The sequence below is a fragment of the Macaca mulatta genome, chromosome 2 (assembly GCF_049350105.2).
Source record: "Macaca mulatta isolate MMU2019108-1 chromosome 2, T2T-MMU8v2.0, whole genome shotgun sequence".
NCBI classification, from domain to species: domain Eukaryota; kingdom Metazoa; phylum Chordata; class Mammalia; order Primates; family Cercopithecidae; genus Macaca; species Macaca mulatta.
The window spans coordinates 124,375,421-124,389,038 of NC_133407.1; the positions used below are offsets into that span (position 1 = coordinate 124,375,421).

General features: G+C 38.7%; 1 protein-coding gene across 19 annotated transcripts in view; it reads right to left on the minus strand.

Moving 5' to 3' along the window:
- Nucleotides 1–13,618, minus strand: part of FHIT (fragile histidine triad diadenosine triphosphatase) — a 1,490,910-nt gene that overhangs the window by 1,050,273 nt on the left and 427,019 nt on the right.

Below are 13,618 nucleotides of genomic sequence, written 5' to 3' on the forward strand. Positions count from 1 at the left end.
AATATAAATTAGCATAAAATCCCTGCTCCAGCTTATTACACATACAGATGTTTTCCTGCATATTTATCCATCCTTCTGAGCACTGTTCAAATGTTACATCCTCAGAGAAGCTCTCCTGGACCCCTCATCCTGTGCTGGATGCTCTGTTACATGCTCTAATAGTGTCTGATACCCTTCCACTAGAGCAGGGATCACTGTTGTAATTAGGTCATTATTTGGGTAGTTAATTGTTTAACATCTGTGTCCAATGTCAGTATGCAAGCAAGCTCCATGAAGGCAGTGTCCCTGTCTGGCTGTTCACCTCAAAATCACCAACACTTGCATATGCCTTGCATGAAATAGGTAAGTGAACATATATGTGTGCACAGTTGGCATCCATTCTTTGTGCATTCTGTATTTGTGAATTTGCCCACTCAATAAAATGCATTTGTAACCTCAACATCAATACTTGCCACATTTCTGTGGTCATTTTTGGACATTACAGAGAAGTGAAAAATTTGTCAACCAACAGGTACATTCCCAAGTGAAGCAGAACAAAGCAAAACTCCACCTTCTTGCTCCATCTCTCATACTGTAAACAAGGGTCTTTTTCTGATCTATTAAATGCCAGGTTGTTGGGGTGGGCTTTCTTTTGCATTTTTGTTCATAATGGCCCCCAAGAACAGTGCTGAAGTGCTGAGTACAAGAAGAATATGATATGACTTACAGAGGAAACATGAGTGATAGAAGCTTCATTCAGGCTCAGGTTAAACAGCTCAGGCTGTGTCCCATGACTTCAGTGTTAATGAATTCGCTATATGTTAAATAAGGTATCTTTAAATAAAAGTAAACATTTAAAAAGTTTACAAATTAATCAATTAACAAAAATGTTGTGAAGAAATAGCTAGTAGCACGTGCCTGTAGTTCTGGTTTCCCAGGAAGCTAAGGTGGGAGGGTTACTTGAGCCCAGGAGTTCGAAGCTGCAGTGCACTATGATCGCACCACTGCACTCCAGCCTGGGCAATATAGTGAGACCCTGTCTCTGAAAAACAAAAAAAAATATTGTAATCAGAAGCTCTCAGGAACTTAACCTTGGATTTCCCCTAGGGGCAATGGTTCATTATTTGCTAATTCAGTGTTTGTGGAGACTTTATACAACAATTTACTGTGAAAAATGAGAATCAACTATATATATATATAGAATGTATATGTATATATATATTTTACATATTTGTGTGTATATATGCACATGTATATGTATGTATGTTTAGTAGTTTTTAACCATTTTGGTGTTATACACCTGTTGTAAAAATTTAAGGAAGATGTGGATACTAGGAGCTGAGGGTTGGCACAAAGGGAGGTATGTACATATATACAGCCCTGTTCTATGCATCTCCAGGGCAGGAGACAGGGTGTTGGCATTCATAGTATAGCCTAAGTGAATATTCCTACTCCATAGAATTGTTCAGTGTGGTGACACTTCATGCAAATACACGTATATGCATATATATTTGCATATGACTCTGGGCATTCGTGGCCTCCTATCGTGTACCTCAGGTAAAAATCCTGACAGATAAATAATAGATACACAAATATAAATATATATTATATATGACACATTCAATTTTACTTCAAATGTTTTACATATGCTAACATTGAAATTTAAATGCTTTGCATTTCACCCACCAACAATAAGGACTAGACAATTCCAAAATATATGTATCCCCAGAAGAAAGACAATTTGCTGTGAAACACTGGCTAAAGACATTCCCTAAAGTAAACCAAACACAGGCAGAAAACTGAGAGTTGAAAAAAATATATATATGTATATATAGAGATGAGAGTTGAATATATATATGTATATATAGATGTGTGTGTGTGTGTGTGTGTGTGTGTGTGTGTAGCGAGAGAGAGACAAAGAGAGCAACAAGAATACCAAGATTGGCCAGGTGCGGTGGCTCATGCCTGTAATCCCAGCACTTTGGGAGGCCAAGGTGGGTAGATCACGAGGTCAAGAGAGTGAGACCATCCTGGGCAACATGGCAAAACCCCGTCTCTACTATAAATACAAAAAATTAGCTGAGCGTGGTGGTGCACACCTATAGTCCCAGCTACTCAGGAGGCTGAAGCAGGAGAATCGCTTGAACCCAGGAGACGGAGGCTGCAGATCATGCCACTGCTCTCCAGCCTGGCAACAGAGCAAGACTCCATCAGAAACAAACAAACAAAATACCAAGGTTAACCTGCCCCAATTGCTTTCCTAAGATTCTAAGATTCTCTGGATTCTCAGGTCTGTATGGCAGGCAGTAATGTAAATTTAAGCTTCTCTGACATCTAAGTTCTTCGGAGACAGTGACTATTAAACACCTGACTCTGTCCCTTGAATAACAGACATTTCTTAACGAAGCTTCTAATTGGATTTGTTGGTTGAGGATGAAAATAGAAAGACACCAGAAGGAAAAAAAAAAAAATTCATCCCTGTAAATGGTCCTGTGGAAATTGTGATAGTAACTAAAACAATTATACTGTTAATAATTCAATGTTGGCTTAAAACTATACAATTGTGAGTGATTTATACAGACCAGAGTTGGCATGTGTTGTACCACAGGTGGATGTGAGGTCACCAAGAAACCACTTCACAGTTTTCCCAGAAGTATAGAGTCAAAAAGGTCACTTGTGGTAAAAGATCTTTTGGATTAGTCTTTTAAATCAATGCATGAATTAAAGACAATTTACATATAAATAGGCTAATACTCTGGCTTTGAAATTAAATGGATCTTTAAAAGATTTAAGTAACTGCAGAAAAGGTCAGTTAGGCAGTAAGTATACATAATGTGATTCTTGAAAACTGCTTGTCTTGTTGGTTTATTAATATTTTATATTCATTGTCAGTGTTGTTCTAAAATTGTGTGCATAATTACCAAAATGCACCAAAGTCAAAGGCAGGCCCCAGAAGTAAGGAAAGCAGAATTTACAAATCAGTGAAGGAAAGACAAGTCTAGATTTGGACATGAAAATAGTCAAAATTAACCTTTGCCTACATATTAATACACATTAGATTCAAATATGTCACAACATATTCCAAATAAGCATGGCATCACTTGGTCCAGTTAAATTTACCTTGGCATTTAGCCTCACTGATAAATTTTCAACTCTTCCAAAATACAAAAGCTGCAGTGGTCTCCTGAGTTATCACAACAGGGTCATGATTGTAATTTGAAATCCTGATTCCTCTTTTAGGGAGCAGAAACCTGGAGTTTTTCCAACTGTAATGAAAAGATAGACCAAAACTTCCATAGGATCAAACCACATTCCACTACCACCACTCCTCTGAACATTAGTGTACCTTAAAACATATTGAACCATAGGATGAATACATGGAGCAGGGGCATTCTTAGGACAGTGAAACTATTCTGTATGATACTATAATGGGAGATACATGATGTTATATACTTGTTCAAACACACAGAACTATGACAAAAGACTGAGTCCTAATGTAAATGAGGGACAACTTCAGCTAACAATAGTGTAGCAATATTGTTTAATCGATTATAACAAATGTGCCAATCCAATGCAAGATGTTAACCATAATGAATACTGTGCGCAAAGGGAGGGGATTTGTGGGAAACCTCTGTACTGTACTTTCTGCTCAGTTTTTCGGTAAAACTAAATTTGCTGTAGAAAATCATCTGTTTTTTAAAATACCGAACCAAATGTAATAATACACTCAAAGACACTTTTTTTAGACAAATGGTTTACAAACTATATTCAGAGGAGCCCTAAAGGTCCTTTGCTAGTCATTTGGTTTAGGGGTGTTTGGGAAAATAGAGTAGGAGAGAAGAGGGAACAATGAAGAGAACACTGCTCAAGCTGGTCCCTTATCTTTCACCCCTGTTTCAAACAAAGCAACAACCTTTCCATCTGTACATATTGTTTCTCCACATTGGAGCCCAGTAAAGAAGGGTTTCTCAGCTAAAGAAAAAAAAAAGCCATGAAAATCACCAATATATGCCCAATATGCTATAAATCAGCAGCTCGAAACAGAAAAAGTTAAATTATAAAAACCTTGCTAATAATCCCTTACACTAATTCCCTCAGCTACTTAATAAACATTTAACTAAAACTTTCTGCCTGAGCATTATTACTTCCTAGGATTGGGCTAAGCACAAGTTAAATGACTATCTGGAGGAACTCCAACTAAGAAGTATTTATTTTACATCAACGATGCACCAGTACTCTGCTAGAACATGCAACACGCTTTGGAAAGACAGGTGAAATACAAAGCATCGTTCCGGCCCTCCAGAAGCTTATCATCTTACGGGACAGACAACATGAACACAACAAAATGTAAAAACAATATAATACACCTGAGGCACCCAGCACTCAACTTGATGAGCTAAAAACTAGATTTTGGGTCTTCTGTCAGGTGTTAACAAATTGTCAACTCCGAATAATGTGAGGGCCAGTATGAATGAGTACACTCCAATCCCCAGTTAAGCGCCACTTTTCAAAATCTTTGTCTCCCTTTAAAAAAGCAAAATGAAGGCTAACATAAGCTATCAGTAATGGACAGTGTGCTCATAAAAGATACATGTAAAAAGGAGGGGAAGTGGAATGTAAGCAGTGCTTACTATTTTGTCATATTCAGTTGTATACACACCTCCTCTCAAAATTGGTGTTCCCCTATCAGTAATCACTAACAAGTTAGTTCCCAGGATCTTGCAGATGGTGGGCTGGGTTCAAACAAAGGCACAGTGGTCCACAGGATCTGGCGACCTCTTTCAGGGGCTGTTGGGAGATGCCCTGATGGCAGCAGAAGCAGCCTCCAATGAGGATGGCTTCCTGCTCAAGACCTCCTTACCCTCCTCTTGCAGAAATAAACGATTTAGACACCGTTTTCTTCTCTAATACCCAGCACTACACTAAAGAGAAAACACTCCGCTATTGATGACAGGAGAGGGCTTTTTGTGTAAGTTTGTGTGTGTGTTCTGCTATAAATCACCCCGTTGGTGGGTGTAAAAATAAATATCCATGTATATAGATGTGTATACACACACGCACACTCACACATAGAGAATATGTTATAGTTAAAATCATGCTGTCGACAGCCACTCAAATCTAGAGCAATTTATGGCTCTAAATGCAGTCACACATTCAGGATAAAGACAGGAGGATAATAAATACTTTGAATATTACCAGCATAAATAAACTGCCTGAGGAGCTTAAACATTCGCAATATAGCCTTGCTGGCTCACACTGACAACCAGCAGACCTGTTGCCAGGGAGCGACTGCAAGATCAAACATGATTAAAAATGCAAAGATGCTGCACCCAAATGACATGCTTTATTTGACAATGAACTCTGGACTCAGAGGCACCACTGCAATCTATGAGTAAAGTGCTTTTTGGTAATTCGCTTGCCCACCGAGGCCAGCTACTGAGGAATCACAACACAAGTCCCTCTTAAAGTAGGCAGAGTTCTTTACAGGCATTAGTAATTCCATCTTGAGACTGCCCTTCGAGAAAACTATTTCTTTTTTTTTTTCACTGAGAATTGATGGTTTGTGTTTGGTCAAAATGAGCCCCAGAATTTGTTAAGAACTTGCATAATACATTAGCTACGAGTAGCCGAATAATGGTCTTGAAGTAAGTACAGGAAAACGAATGGCTGTGATGAAGACGGTGGGCAGGTATCATTTTACTGAAACTAGTAAAGCAAGGGCTGAAGTCAGGTTTTAAAAAAGATTCTCATGACCATAAGCCACAGGAATGTCCAGTGGAAGGAAGCCAGTTCTAGCTTGGAGTTTTAGGAACAAACCAATTTCCTTGTTGTCTCAGTATCATTTGATTCTATAGTATGTTATTTCTTTTATTTACATACATATGACATTCATGATTTCTTTTTAAATATCCATAAATTCAAAGTGGAATACAATGTCACAATGTCTCAAGTCTCAGAATAAGATGCTGAGAAGACCATGAACAAGTGATTTCTTTTTCTTTTTCTTTTCTTTTTTTTTGTTCTTTTTTTGAGACAGAGTATTGCTCTGTCGCTCAGGCTAGAGTGCAGTGGCACGATCTCAGCTCACTACAACCTCCACCCTCTGGGTTCAAGCAATTCTCCTGCCTCAGCCTTTCTAGTAGCTGGGATTACAGGCGCCTGCTACCACGCCCAGCTAATTTTTGTATTTTTAGTAGAGATGGCATTTTGCCATGTTGGCCAAGCTGGTCTAGCACTCTTGACTTCAGGTGATCTGCCTGCCTCAGCCTCCCAAAGTGTTGGGATTACAGGCATGAGCCATTGCACCCAGACAAACAAGTGGGGATTTCTTGGAAGGGCTTCCAAGAAAAACTGCTTAGAGTGTGGCAAAAAGTAGAACAGGGAAAGGCAAGAAGCCAAGCAAGGGTGTGATTCAGGGTAGAATCCTCTGAAGGAAGTTTTCCCACCAGAGGCAAGGAAACTGGGCTTTCACTCTCCCTCACCAATCACTCAGCAGCTAAGAGCCACCCTGGGGGTTCCTAAACTCCAAGTGCTTTCAGCTCTCAGCAGACCTAGTGAAGCCAGCAGCTCCAATTGGTCCTGTAAAGACCACTGCCGAAGCAGCCATTGGAAGGTCAATACACAGAAGCTGGGGCAGAGCTCACAGAAATGTTGAAAGGTATCAGGGCAGTGCTCCAACACCTTCTACAACAAAGAAGCAAATGGTCCAAAAATCAAAATGAGGGTAGAATAAGTTTGGAGAATTCAAAAAGTGCAGAAAAAAAATAAAAGTCCCCCTTCTCTCACCCCCGCCTTCCACTGGCCTTTCATCTAGTCCTTCTTTCCAAAGGTAACCTTTGTTTACAGTTTTCTATAAATCCTTCTAAGGAAAAATACACACATATACTATGTATCTATTTAAATATTCGTTTAAAAATATGCAGATTGTACTACTGTTCCACTGTTCTACTTCTTGCTTTTTTTCACTAAAGAATATATCTTGTATTCTAGATATTATATTAGATCTATATACATATTCTAGATAGAGAGATGATAGATTAGACAGCTAAATGCAAAGAGGAAGGAAGGGAAGGAAAAATGGGTGGATGAATGGATGGATGGATGGATGAATGGATGGATGGATACTACACTTCATTGATTTAAAGATAAACAGTTTTCCACATTTTAACATTTCTGAAATAGGCTGTCTTATACTTGACAGCATTTTAGATTTGCTAAAATGCAGTAGATAGATATATAGCTATTTATGGATGGATTGACAGTTCACACATAGCTCTGCCACTTGAGAAGGAGTGTAGGATAGTAGTTAAGAGTATATCAACACATTGCCTATTAATGAGATACTTTCGTACTTGAGGAATAAGCACCCCTTTTGATGGGGCTAATACTTTTAATAATCTGATAAATTGTTTATTAACGTTAAATTCTCATAATGAGTCCATAAATGAGTTTGATTTATAGTTTTCTATTCTGTGCTGTCTCTCTCAGACTTTGGTATCCATGTTACAATGGCTTCATAACACACTGGCAGTTTTTTTTCTTTATTTGTGCTACGAACAATGTGGTTTATTTTTATAATTATTTGACTATGTAATACATGTACTGACTATCAAATTCAAAAAGTACAAAAGGGCATGAGTAAAAAAGTATCTTTACCTGTCTTGCAGCTGCCTAGTCCCTTCCCCCAGATGCAACCATTGTTATCCGTTGCTTTTGTGTTCCTTTAGTTATGTATGACACATATACATATGCACAAGCACACACACATTTACTCAAATGTCGGTATAATAGACACAATGGTCTGCATCTTGTTTTTTTTTCACTTCATATATTTTGTAGATTGTTCCATAACTATACACAGAACCTCCACATCCTATCTAATGACTTTACAGTATTCCATTATGCAGATATAAAATTAATTTTACCAGTTTTCATTATTAAATAGTACTAACATTATCTGTTCCTTGAAACGCAAAAAAAAAAAAAAAAAAAAAAAAATGTTCCTTTATGCTTCTGAAAGCATAAAGACCTGTGGCCTTTTAAGATCTTTGATTGCCATTCTAACTGGTGTGAGATGGTATCTCAATGTGGTTTTGATTTGCATTTCTCTGATGGCCAGTGATGATGAGCATTTTTTCATGTGTCTGTTGGCTGTATGAATGTCCTCTTTTGAGAAATGTCTGTTCATATCCTTTGCCCACTTTTTGATGGGGTTGTTTGTTTTTTTCTCTTGTAAATTTGTTTGAGCTCTTTGTAGGTTCTGGATATTAGCCCTTTGTCTGATAAGTAGATTGCAAAAATTTTCTCCCCGGGGCCTATCACGGGGAGGGGGGAGGGGGGAGGGATTGCACTGGGAGTTATATCTGATGTAAATGACGAGTTGATGGGTGCTGACGAGTTGATGGGTGCAGCACACCAACATGGCACAAGTATACATATGTAACAAACCTGCACATTATGCACATGTACCCTAGAACTTAAAGTATATAAAAAAAAAAAAGATCTTTGATAACTGCTTCAGATTTTTCCGATGTTATTAAAGTTCTTCTCTTTCCTCTTGAATAAGTTTGGGTAACTTATTTACCTATTTAAAAAATACATTCCATGAAGATTTTCAGTTACTTTTGCAAAAGTTCTCCTTTGAGTATTTTAATTTACTTAGCCATGGTTCTTTTTCCTTTCTCTTTTTTTTTTTTAAGACAGGGTCTCACTCTGTCTGTCACCCAGGCTGGAGTGCAGTAGCATGATCAGGGCTCACTGCAGCCTAAACTTCCTGGGCTCAAGAGATCCTCCCACCTTAGCCTCCTGAGTAGTTGTGGCTACTGGCACGCACCACTACCCCTGTCTAATTTTTGTATTTTTTGTAGAGATGGGGTTTCACCATGTTGCCCAGGCTGGTCTTGAACTCCTGGGCTCAAGCCATCCAGCTGCCTTGGCCTCCCAAAGTGTTGGGATTATAGGCTTGAGCCACTGGGCCTGTCTGCTTCCCATTTTTTGTTTTTGTACTCCCTAAGTTTTTGAGTAAGTGAATTTCATTGCTTGGCATTGTTTTCAAGGTGTTTTCACGCTGCTGATGAAGACATACCCAAGACTGGGAAGAAAAAGAGGTTTAATTAGACTTACAGTTCCACATGGCTGGGGAGGCCTCAGAATCATGGCGGGAGGCGAAAGGCTCTTCTTACATGGTGGCAGCAAGAGAAAATGAGTAGGAAGCAAAAGCAGAAACCCCTGATAAACCCGTCAGATCTTGTAAGACTCATGGTAGTGATACCATGAGAATAGCATGGGAAAGACCGGCCCCCATGATTCAATTACCTCCCCCTGGGTCCCTCCCACAACACATGGCAATTCGGGGAGATACAACTCAAGCCAAGATTTTAATAGGGATACAGCCAAACCATATCACAAGGAGACAGTATTTGAGCTTATTTGTGATTCTTATGGATTTGTTTTTAAATTAGAAAACCTAATTTCTTATTTTTATCTTTATTATTTAGTTCTTTCTGCATTTTTTCTGGTTTTTTGGCTGTTCCTTTCTTAAGTCAGATGCATAATTCCTTTATTTTTATTCTTTTTTTGATTATTCAGGTGTTTGAGGCTATATACATTTTCTTCTAAGAGAGGCTTTAGCTGTAGCCCATAGTTCATGTGTGTTATATTTTCATTATCAGTGATGTCTAGATATTTTTCAAGTTGGGTTTAAAATGTTTCTTTGAATTAAGAGTTGTTTATCAAAGAGGGTTGTTTGTTTGTTTGCTTGTTTGTTTTGAGATGGAGTCTTGATCTGTGCCCCAGGCTGGAGTGCAGTGGCACGATCTTGACTCACTGCAACCTCCGCCTCCTGGGTTCCAGCAATTCCCCTGCCTCAGCCTCCTGCATAGCTGAGATTACAGGTGTGTACCACCACACTCAACTAATGTTTGTATTTTTAGTAGAAACAACGTTTCACCACGTTGGCCAGGCTGGTCTCGAACTCCTGACCTCTGGTGATCTGCCCACCTCGGCCTCCCAGAGTATCAAAGAGTTTTAAAATATCCAGATTGTAAGGTTTTGATAAAACTGATTTCTAATTTATTGCATTGTAATCAGGTGATGGGGACTTTATTTGTATTTCAGCTTCTTGAAATTTCCTGCAATTTCTTCATAACTTATAAAGGCCGTGTGTTTGTGTTACATTGCTCTTATCATTTGATAAATTTTGAACCACATATTTTAGAGGGGCTTTCATATCACAAACATATTTCAAAGTTGTCTGCAAAATATTTTGCGTTTTCTAATCACCATAAGTGAAGTGATAGAAAACACATGAGGGCTTCTGTGGCTCAGGATTTGGTGCTTGCCTCACACAGACACGACCAGTAACTCTTACTCTTGTGTTAAATGATGTAATTGCCCTAGGAAAATGTTTCTACACCTCTCTTGCCTACTTTCATTGAAGAAATGGTGACTGAGTCTGAATGTCAGGAAGGCTTGTGGGTTGTGGATATAGCAACTGCAAAACTTTAGACAACAGAGATGTACACTGCTTTGTGGTGGGGACATGATTTGAGCAGTGGAAAGGACTAAATAAGAAAAAGAGAAATTAATTCGTGAGTACAACAGATTCTTGCATAAATAAATTGCAGTAGTAGTAATAGTAGTAGTTAGTGCTGAATGCCGTATCTATTTTCTTTCATCACAATCTGCTCGTTCCATTTCATAGTTCAGAGGTCTCACAAGTTCAGGCAACATTCACAACTGTGGACATAGTAACTTAGGCACATTTTGCATTATTAAACAATTGATGCTATCCTTAAATTTAGGTTGCAACATAACATACATGAAATCTGATACCAATTCTTCACATTGGCAGCTAGATGGGCATGGAGCATAAAACTAGAAATTGTTTTATTTTTATAAAATATTTAATAAGATTTAATTTTTTTTTTTTTTTTTTTTTTTTTTTGGAGACGGAGTCTCGCTCTGTCGCCCAGGCTGGAGTGCAGTGGCGCGATCTCGGCTCACTGCAAGCTCCGCCTCCCGGGTTCACGCCATTCTCCTGCCTCAGCCTCCCCAGTAGCTGGGACTACAGGCACCCGCCACCTCGGCCGGCTAGTTTTTTGTATTTTTTTAGTAGAGACGGGGTTTCACCGTGTCAGCCAGGATGGTCTCGATCTCCTGACCTCATGATCCGCCCGCCTCGGCCTCCCAAAGTGCTGGGATTACAGGCTTGAGCCACCGCACCCGGCCTTAATAAGATTTAATTAAAGTGTCAAAAAAATCTAGCTACATTGAAATGTTTGATGTAAATGTTTTTTATTAGCTAATCTAGTTCACATTTTGCTTTTTAAATTCTAATGGATAATTTTGAATACTGTGTGAGAAATATGACTTTCTTAAAAACATTAAAAATTAATTTTAACTTTCCTAATTTTTATAATTAATTTATATGCTTGAGGAAAATGTATTCAAATTATATACATTTTAAATACAAATGCAGTTTAGTTTCTAATTCTTTAGATCAGGGATCAGCAAACTTCTTCTGTAAAGGACCAGACAGTAAACATTTTGGGCTGTTACGACTCTTTCGTAGCACAAAAGGAATCACAGATAATACATAAATGAATGGGGTGGCTGGAGTTGGTCCTGGGGCCTTAGTCTGCAGATCCCTGTATTAGATCATAACTGCCAATAGAAATAAAGTATCTTTAAAAAAAAATACCTGGACTATAACAACATAGCAATTTTACTGAAATGAAGATAAGAAAAAATAACTTATTTGGAATAAATATATAATAATTTAAGAACTATTTCAGTCTTTAAAAAAAAATTCGCTAAAATGTCATCAGCCCAATAACGGAACATGTACCATAATAATCAAGTTCTGTTGTCTTTGATATTTGGCCAATTTTCAACCACATAAAAACTAGGGCTTCACCTATACATTTAGATTTTGTCCTTAAAAAAGTTATATTGTCATGGCAGAGGATAAAAAACACTTCTTTCATGGCTTATTAGCTGGATTTGTTAATTTTTAAATATTTAGACAGATGATATATGACCTCCTTTTTGCCCCGGGGGCCCCACAAACCTTAGATGTAGGCCTGAATACAATAGTGATCAAGAGACAAAGCCCCTACTGTCTTGAATTACAGTCTAGTAAATTCTAGTGCACATCCATTGACTCTAATTTAGACCAGTTAATCATCTATTCTCACATGCACTACTGTAATAGCTTGTTTTTTGTTTGTTTGGTTTTGTTTTTTTGAGACCGAGTCTCGCTCAGTCACCCAGGCTGGAGTGCAGTGGCACGATCTGGGCTCACTGCAACCTCCACCTCCCAAGTTCAAGTGATTCTTGTGCATCAGCCTCCCAAGTAGCTGGGATTACTGGTATGCACCACCACATCCTGCTAATTTTTGTATTTTTAGTAGACATGGGGTTTCACCATGTTGGCCAGGCTGGTCTCAATCTCCTGACCTCAAGTGATTCACCAGCCTTGGCCTCCCAAAGTGTTGGGATTACAGGCGTCAGCCACTGCACCCAGCCTGCAATAGCTTTTGTGTTGCTCTCTCTATATCTATTCTTGCCCTCCCCAACCTATTTTCCACACAACAAATTAATATGTTAAAAACATAAACTATCACCTCTTTCCTAAGAGCTCTTCAATTGTTTTCCATTACATTTCAGATTAAATCCAAAGTCTTTTACGATTAGTATTATTGATTTTGAGACAGAGTTTCGCTCTTGTTGCCCAGGCTGCAGTGCAATGGCGCAATCTCGGCTCACTGCAATCTCCACCTCCCAGGTTCAAGAGATTCTCCTGCCACCACGCCCAGCTAATTTTGTGCCACCACGCCCAGCTAATTTTGTGTGTTTAGTAGAGACAGAGTTTCTCCATGTTGGTCAGGCTGGTCTCGAACTCCCACCCACAGGTGATCTGCCTGCTTCAGCCTCCCAAAGTGCTGGGATTACAGGCGTGAGCCACTGCGCCCAGCCCAAAGTCATTTTTTTATAACATACGGTGCCCTCTAAAATCTTGCTCTTGCCTATCTTCCAACTTTATCTTGTGCGCTTCCTTCCTTGCCCAGTATTATCTGGCCTTTTATTGTACTTTTAACACATTGAGGCATTTCTTGCCTTGGGACCTCTGCACATGCAATCATCTGGCTACAGTGTTCCTCCTTTCCCTACTCCCTTTTTGGGGCTACTTTTTTTCATTTTTACATCTCTGCTTAAACATTATCACCTCCAAGAGGACTTATAAGTCCATTCAGTCTAATATATATGACTCTTATTATATTCTGTCACTGCATCCTGTTCAATTTCCTTCAGAGTCCTGGGAAGAAAACCTGTAATTCTATGTATATATATCCATTTACTTGTATATTTCCTATTCTGTAAACTCTTTGAGAGCCAGGATAATTTGTATTTTATGTATCACTTCCAGTGCCTACAAGGCCTGGACATCATACACATTCAAAAGATAGCTGTTAAAAAAGTAAATGAATGTCAATTCATTTGTTGAACAAATAAATATGAAATGAAATGGATAGGCACATTCTGGACCTATTGAACCATTCTAGCATGAAGCCTTTATTCCCAGAGGGATAGCAATATCAGGCTCCCCCAAACTAATAATTCTCAAGCCCACTCAGAT